Source organism: Phragmites australis, chromosome 3, assembly GCF_958298935.1.
Source record: "Phragmites australis chromosome 3, lpPhrAust1.1, whole genome shotgun sequence".
NCBI lineage: Eukaryota > Viridiplantae > Streptophyta > Magnoliopsida > Poales > Poaceae > Phragmites > Phragmites australis.
This window is the reverse complement of record NC_084923.1, coordinates 2,535,992-2,543,732: the sequence shown is the minus strand read 5'-3', so window position 1 is coordinate 2,543,732 and position 7,741 is coordinate 2,535,992.

Sequence of the window (7,741 nt, the reverse complement as noted above, 5' to 3'; positions counted from 1 at the left end):
GTACGTCCGCGTCGGCTGAGACAGTTTCTGTTTTGGATCTTTTTCGAGTAGTTTTATGCAGCGGTTTGGAACGGCAAAGGTGTAGAAAATGGCAAGTGGTGTTCGAACTGACGTTCGTTGTGGGCAAGCAGCAGTTCGACATGGGCAGCAGCAACATGGCCCAATGCACATGTCTGAGTCTGAGGCCTGCAAATGTTGGCTGCGAGTGTTTGGTTTGGTTGATGGGGCTAGAAAGAAGGAGCGGGTGAAGAGTGGGCTGTGGAGGCTCCAGATCTCGGGCCCAATTCGAAACATGTCACCAGCTTTTGCGCCTTACGATTTCCGAACGAACGGCCCAATCGAACGGAAAGAACACACTTTCAGTTTCATGATACAGATTCAACTCTGTGGAGACAGTGGCTTAACCATGCAGTCTCGTTCTTTACACTCAGAAAAAAATTGTAGACTTGTGTCCTACAGTGCTGCTTACAGAGATTATTAGAATCTGCCTCGAGAATCAGAGTTAGCCTGGCCTTACGTAGAAGACGACAATGACAAGTAGGACGCCCATTAGTAGAAGACGTCTGGTAGCGATCAGGCCCAGGTCAATCCATGTTTGAAAGGCCCAGGTCGCTCTTTTTTAGGAGATTTTTTATTTTTATATTTTCTAACATAATATTTAAATAAATAGACTCTTGATATAAAAAAAATAAAAAACTAGATGCATACCGCTCTGATCTAACCGCCCTCTCTTCCGAGTGAACAGTGTTTCGTTGAAATTACTGTTCCTAGTAATATTTTTCTTTACACAAAATTATGGTCTTCTGTTGCTCTAAAAATCCTAAAATTTTTGTATATGTTTCATAATTCATGTGCAACCCATTTTAATTAGATTCACCTAAAAAGCATGTATAGAATTTAAACTAAAATTCTCTAAAAAATACTACTTTAATAATTTTTAATAATTGTTAGGGCCTCAAATAATTTTTCAAAAATCTGGGACAATTCACTAATAGTCATCTTATGTGATGGACTAATTTCTAAAATTATTTCCAACCCTAATATATATGGTGAAAAAGTAAATTCATTTGTAATGCTCTATTCACATGAAATAAAAAAAAAAAATATAAATAGAGCATTACAAATGAAGTTGCTACAAAATACTTCATCAAGTTGTTACCTCATCAAAAATTGCTATACATTTTCGACAAAAGTTGCTACCAGATATACGATTGAAGTCGCTATCAAGTTATTATAAGTTACTACACCTTCTCAACAAAATTGCTACCACATATATGGTTGAAGTTACTATCAAACTCCTTTATTGAAATTGCTACTGTATTTTCACTAAGTTGCTACCCTATTTTTCATAAGTTGCTATCTATTTTTTACGAAGTTGCTACATAATATTCACTGAAGTTGCTATCAACTTTATACATAAGCTACTAAGTAGATGTATGTCTCTAAAACATATGCAATTAGACTATCGTTTTGTAATGCTCATTAAATAGAACATACTGGTGAAAACGAAACTCGAAACAAATACTCCATGACAAAATGATGATCATTCAAAGTGATTACCATGAACTAGTATAACCATTAAATCATGCTGATGTGATCCAAAAGCGATCTTTCTTCTCATTTTGTGATTAATACTAGATGAGTACATGGAGCGGCTTTACGAGGGCATGCATACAGAGGGACAGGTCTGTGATAGAAAATGGGTAGCGGAGGGGTCGCACGATCCGTCGAGTGTTAACCTGGTCCTTGCTCAAAGGTTCACTCATAAGGTCAGAGAACATCACCATTAATCGGAAACAGATAACTCCAAGTGATGGTGCCCAATATCCATCAAAATTGGAACGTTGAAGAAGCGAAGCAAGCTTTGCTCTCCTCCGTTTTCTTTATGCATTCCGAAGAGAAGATCCGTTCGTCTTCCAGCAACATATAATGCAGGAATCTTTTGGTGAGAGAAAAGTATTCTAAAGTTTAAGCAGAATTGAAAACGCCTATCATGGAGAAAATAATAAGGTCAATTGGGTGGTTCTGTGGTTGATATCGTATCGTTGATTCTTATCAGAACCCAAGAATAAAACATTCGTGTAGGTAGGTACAAGATCGTATTTTCTATTGTCGCAACGTTGATGCACCTGTTTGGCTCCGTTGGATCGATATCGTTTGAACAACAGAATGTTCACTAGATAATTATACGGTGAACAAAATATAGGTATCTTTGGAAACATCTCATCAATTTCGAGACAGGGCAAGAAATTTATTGTGAATGTTAAATAGATAAGGATCCCGTGAACGTTTACTAGACAAGGATCTAGTAAACAATCACTGGTCAGCAACAATCTCTGTTTAATCGTACTACTAGTGCTATGGCAATGCTCTGGTAGCATCAAAGCTACAGTTAAGCTGCAATTTTCTTTCACGAAGTATACCACCACCCATAAAAATAAGAGCAAATTTCTGCGGTATGCTACCTGACATAAACGAATTTGTACTATATTGAAAAATGAAGATGAAACCAAATACTATCAAAGTGTTGTTTGAGAAGGAAAAAAGCACTTGCTGCCATCAGTCGTGTAAACTTATGTATTAGATAGAAAAAATTGTAGTTCTGAGAAATTTACTCTAAAAATAAATGATATTTCGAATGACTTTGGCTCTTCGCTACACATATTTAGTCTAGATACATAAAAATAGTCAACTTGACTAGAAAATTAATGGATCCATAATAATACAACTTTGCCTGGTGACATAAATATATTATGGTACAAATTAGTTGCTAAAATTTTATTTTGAGGACATTATCAATATCCCAATGACCGAACGTCACTTGATTGCAAGTGCGTGATTTTTTTTGTTAGCTCGAAAAGGCAAAAATGTCCGTGGGCAATAAGCCATGCTCCCAGATTTTAGATCGTGAACGAAAAAAGTGATTTTGGAGCGACTTTGTTACTCAAACGAGCACGTGGGACCACACCACCATTTTACCTACACACACCCTTTTATCACACCAAGATGATACAATTATGCACCATGGCTTCTTCCTTGTATTTCTAATTTGGAAGTGTGTGATTTTCAAGTAACTGAGATATTTAAACTATGAGTATTGCCTTTTAGCCATTAGGTCAACACCAAACAACTCACATATTATTGCCTTTTAGCCATTATGTCAATATCAAACAATTCACATATCACTATTATAGAAATAATCATTAGTGCTGACTTAAAAACACCATCAGTGGTGGTTTTTAACTGCCACTGATTATATAACTGACACTGATAATCAGTATCAATACCGGTTCAAAATAGATAACCGACACTGATATATATTACAGGGCAAAAAAAAAGAGCTTACATTTTAGAAATAAAAATGATTTCATCACATATGCAACTTGCTCACAGCATTTACATTATTCGATGACACCTTCATTCTAATCATCTCACAACAATGAATATTATAATCATCTCACAAAGCATGAACACATAGTAAACCAATCGAAAGCATTCAATAATCATACCATATTACAATCATCTCACAGAAGCAAATCGAGTAACATCAGCAAACCAATCAAAAGCATTCATGCACTCTAGCACAGTATGACATCTTTGGCAAGCAAATAACATCAGCTAAATTTCAGTAATCATACCAATTCTGTCACATCACCAGTACCCAAAACTAACTAAAGAACCTAGCTAAAATGTGCACATGCACAAAACCACACTTACACATCACATTTGTACTTACTATTGGTCTCAAGTTCATTAGATAAAGGCTTACAAACTAATATAAAGCACACAATGAAAGATCAAACTATAAAACTTTTATATGGCCTATAGACCAATATAAAGCAAATAATAAATGAATAAAGGCTTAAGAAAATAACTATTCCCTCCACTTCGATAGAATGCAACAATCAGAAAATATAAAGCAAAGGGTAACTCTTATGCACTCTTTGAATGCATTAGAGGAAGGTAACCAACAACTTCCACACTAGAACAAACACATAATCTCCTCCTGCAGTAAAAGGATTATTATACCATACAGTCAATGAATTCAATCAATTGCTAGAACTCCGTAAGAATGTAAGATCACATGCAACGCCTAATGATCACAAGGCAAAACTAGGAGGGAAGAAGAGGAGGAGACGCACTGGTACCACACGCGCTTGCAACTAGAGCACTTCTTGGAGTTGACGTCGCCGCACTTGGTGCATGGCCCCGCCTCCCCCGCTGGCTAGCCCAGGCTCCTGCTCCCCCAGGGACGACATCGGATAGGCAGCCGAGCTGTGGTGGTGGTGGTGATCGCCGTAGGAGGTGGCGAACCCAGCGGCGTCGACGACAAAGTAACGTGAGGTGGCATGGTGTCATGTCCCGAAATCGTAATCATGTAATTAAGTCTAATTATGCATCATTATGGTCATGATTAATTATGGGACAATTTATTTTAGTACATCAGATCACTTCGATTTGAGTCAATCGGATAAGAGAAAGAAATTCGGAAGAAAAAAATCAATTTCGCAGTAAAACATGCTTCTCTCTCTAGCCTATGGGCCTATCTAGCCAGTCCCACCACCTCTCCCTTCACTTAGGCAGCACCCACCTGCCCCCTTTCTCTCTCCCTCACTCTACTCACGTGCTCCCCTCTCTCCTCAACCGGCCAAGCCAAGGAGAGCAAGAGCTCTCCCTCCCTCTCAAGCTCTCTCTCTCCTTCTCCCCCAAAATTCCACCTCAAAAGAAGGAATCGAGGTATGCATGTACTACTCACGTTTTCACTAGCTCCTAAGCTATCCATCTATCCAATCAATTTTTGTTTTCCTGAAGGATTCGAGTCGGTTTTGATGTCTTTTAGTGTTCTTGGTTGAAGCACAAGGAGCACCGGCGTTCTTCCTCTTTCCGAGCTTTTCCTCCTTCAATTGATGGTCCCAAAACTCGGCAAAGCATCTTGGGTGAGTCTCCTAGGCTCCCATGGCATGGATGCATGTTTTGTTTGAATGAATCCTGAGTGTGAAGTTTCGGTTGCAAAGTGCCCGAGTTCTTGAGCCTTGGAGCAATTTTGTGGTTTTGGATGAATTTGAGTTAGAAATCAAGTTGCTAGGTTGTTGAGTGAGGTCTAGAGCCTATGAAATAGCTCAAACATATTTCTCTTTGGCTTCGAGAGGCTCGCAAATCAAATCGATCGAGTTTCCCCCCTAGTGTTGCTCTCTGTAAAATTCTGGATACTCTGGATAAATGTTTGGATAGTCCATACATTCTAGAAAAATCACAATGAATTATGCTCAAAGATTGTTAGGGTTTAGGGTGTAATTTGAGTCTAAAACCCTTTGTATAGTATATATACATGTCTATGTAGTATAGATTCATCATGCGAGTCGAATCGATACATGAAACGGCAAATGCGTTTTCCACTGGAAGTTCGGAGTGTCCGGAGAATTTTCTGGAGAGTCTAGAAAACTTCCCGAAGAATTCAGATAAATCCGGAGATTTTCTCAGAGTCTGTAGTCTCCTGTTGGTTTTCTGATGTACTTTAGATCGCACAGTTGTTATTGTTTCGTATGCCTTACACTTTTAGCGTGCTGTTATGCATATTGTAGCATGCTTTGTTGCACTTCATTCATGCTCATCATTGCATATGTTCTTTTCTAGTGAGCGAACAACCAGCGAGTGACCCAACCGCGGTTGAAGGCGATGCCAATCTCACCGAGTTCTGTGAGTGTTGCGCATGTAGCTTTAGGCGGTCACCAGAGCAACAAGATAAACATCTAAGCATACTTCTCCCATTAATTTGGGTCATATGTGATAAATTACGTTTTATGTATGTTTTGTATGAGTTTGAGTCGACGTCGGATAATGATGGGTAGAACCTATATTGATGCACCAATTCTCCTGTCTTGAATAATTATTGATACTATCCTTGCATCCTAGGTTTAATATGGTGTTATCTAACTTAAAATGTCATTCGTGATGCTTAGCAAGTGCTTAGGTCTTTGATAAAAATCGAGCGGTGAAATATTTCATTGTTCGTGAGCATAGGCTTAAATTACTTGCACAACGATGAGTTGATGGTGTTGGTTGGATGAGTGGTGAGAATGATATGAGATATGAACGGTGTTAGGGGTGTTTGTCCCGTCCAGATATGGAGTTTCCCCGGGTAGGTCGGGAGAGGGACCCGAACACCGTAGACCACTTGCATCGTTTAATCACTGATTATTGTTTTAGTTAGCTTTAGCACTTTTCGTGCTTACTACATATCACATATAGGAACGATAAGCTGATTACCTTTTTAGCTGTGACTTTTGGTATGCGGGTCGATGGTGTCAGGTAGGAGGCCGATTAGGTATCTATTTTACTTCGGAAGTAGTTCTAGATGACCCCGCACCTATCGAAGCATGATCAAACGGTCGGGGATTGTTGAAAAAGGTTGATATGAGTACCCCTTATATGGACTTGTGTGGTCATGCAAGCCGTATGATCCTTAAATCGTATAGGTAAAGGAGTACCCACTGTAGGGTGTAAAAACATTTTAAAATATCACGCTCTCGATCATGAGCATGCTTGTGTCCATTTACCATAGTCGTAGAGTTACGAGTGTGGATTGAGGGGGTTGGTGGGTTAAGATGGTGCTTTACAGATATTATTCTTATGATTCCATTTACATATATATTCAGTTGAGGCTTATGGGTTAGATATTTGTGTTGGTTAACTATAGATGCACACACATATTTATGTCAAATTTATTTTCGCATATAAAGTTTACTTAACCATGTGATCTTTTCTTGCTAACATCTAAATACATAATCCTTATAGTCGGGCTATTTATAAGTGCTCACTATGAATTAAGTCTTGCGAGTACCTTCGTACTCATGCTGCTTTTTCAGGTACTATCGTCGAGGAGGAGTTGGTCTTTGGCTACTTCATGTATGCAGAGAGTTGTGGCAGGTATGAGTAGGTAACTACTCGGAGGTCGCACTTTTGTGGTGAAGCATAAGAGCATATGGCTTCACCTATCTTTTGTTGTCTTTAGCTTTTATTTCTGCTGTATAGTTTCTTTTGTTGGTTATGAATTGAGTCGGTTTTTATCCACTCCTAGCTCTCTTTTGCTGTAAATTATAACAACTTGGTAAATACTTAAGAACTTGCAACATAATGTTAATTACTCGCTCTTTATTAAGTTGTGTTGTGATGTTAAATATTGGAAAGATATGTATTCTGATCTTAGACACAAAACACGTGTCGGAACTACTGAAATAGTATTTTAATTAATTGTTGAAGTCGTGATTAAGTAAAAGATTAAGTAGAATACTGTTTGTTCGGTTCCTTACACACGGTTTGTTCGGTTCAACGATGCAAACACAGGATGAGCTCATATTCGGGACGGGATGGTACCGATACGGGTTTGTTCAACGATCTAAACACTGCCTTACATCACCATTCGGATTGCTACCATGTGTCCCGAAACATCAATCTCAAAACTCGCAGCACCAGGTCCTAGCAATCCAACCGAGCGAGCGATTGAGCCACATCATGCTTGGAATCACTAACACAGGTTGTTCCATCGATTTCACGTGTACTTGCTCCCTAGCCTCCCAAACACTAAGTCGGAGTACTTGATCAAGGAGGAGCTCCAAGTCTTCCTCAAGATTAGCCTAAGGGTCGTCGCTGGATTTAGTGACCCATCAAGTCAATAGCACCAAGGCATCATAGTGAAAAACGAGCCGCTGTCGAATGTTTGACCCAAACTGTATTTTTTTTC